The sequence below is a fragment of the Quercus suber genome, unplaced genomic scaffold (assembly GCF_002906115.3).
Source record: "Quercus suber isolate HL8 unplaced genomic scaffold, Cork oak 2.0 scaffold_160, whole genome shotgun sequence".
Taxonomy (NCBI): domain Eukaryota; kingdom Viridiplantae; phylum Streptophyta; class Magnoliopsida; order Fagales; family Fagaceae; genus Quercus; species Quercus suber.
Genome location: NW_027069621.1, coordinates 759,943 through 760,844, shown reverse-complemented (window position 1 = coordinate 760,844; position 902 = coordinate 759,943).

Sequence of the window (902 nt, the reverse complement as noted above, 5' to 3'; positions counted from 1 at the left end):
AAGCTGAAGCGTAGCAATTAATGTTGCTAGGCTCCCGTTAAGCCACATCAGCAGCCATGTCATCATCTTTTTTCTTTTCAATTTTTCATATAATTGTTTAATATTTAAAGTGAATTAATAACTCCATTTTATTAAAATCAAAATATCATATTAATCTTATTTTTAATTATTCTTATCTATTATTATACCCTCTTCAACTTTTCACATTCCATTTTAACTTTTCATATCCCCACTACTCTTTAACTTAATATCACTATTCCCCTACCCCTTTATCTTCTTTTATTTTTGACTTTTCTTATTCTTAACCTCTTGCTATAAATTTGTTGTTCTCTCAATCATTCCATGCATAATTTTCTGTTTTTCCACACACAAAAAGCTCTCTCTCTCTCTCTCTCTCTCTCTCTCTCTCTCTCTCTCTCTCTCTCTGTTTTTGGTGTTTTGAATAAAATAAGATGAAAAGAAAAATAGTAAAAATGAAATGTATATCAATAAACACCAAATTATTCTAAAGAATACAAAAAAAGATAACAACTTGAAACACAAAAATAAATTCACTTTAACATTAAAAAAATTATAGAAATTTTGAAAGAAAAAGGATAATAACTGGTCGCGTGACTACAATGGAGCATAGTAAAAATAAATCTACAATTGATTTTATTACACCATAAAGTTTTTAATGTCCTCCGTAAGGTCATCTCTATTTTTTTTTTTTTAACTCCTCCCATCACATACTCGTTGGCCTCTTTATTTTCTAAATAACAGTTACAAATTGACGTTTAATTTCTTTTTATTTTTCTTTTTCTCTCTACACTTTATTACCTATAAATCTCTATCTCTTTTTGTTTATTTGTTGGCATCCTATTGTTTTCCCAAATTTGATAATAATTTAATGTACTAATATT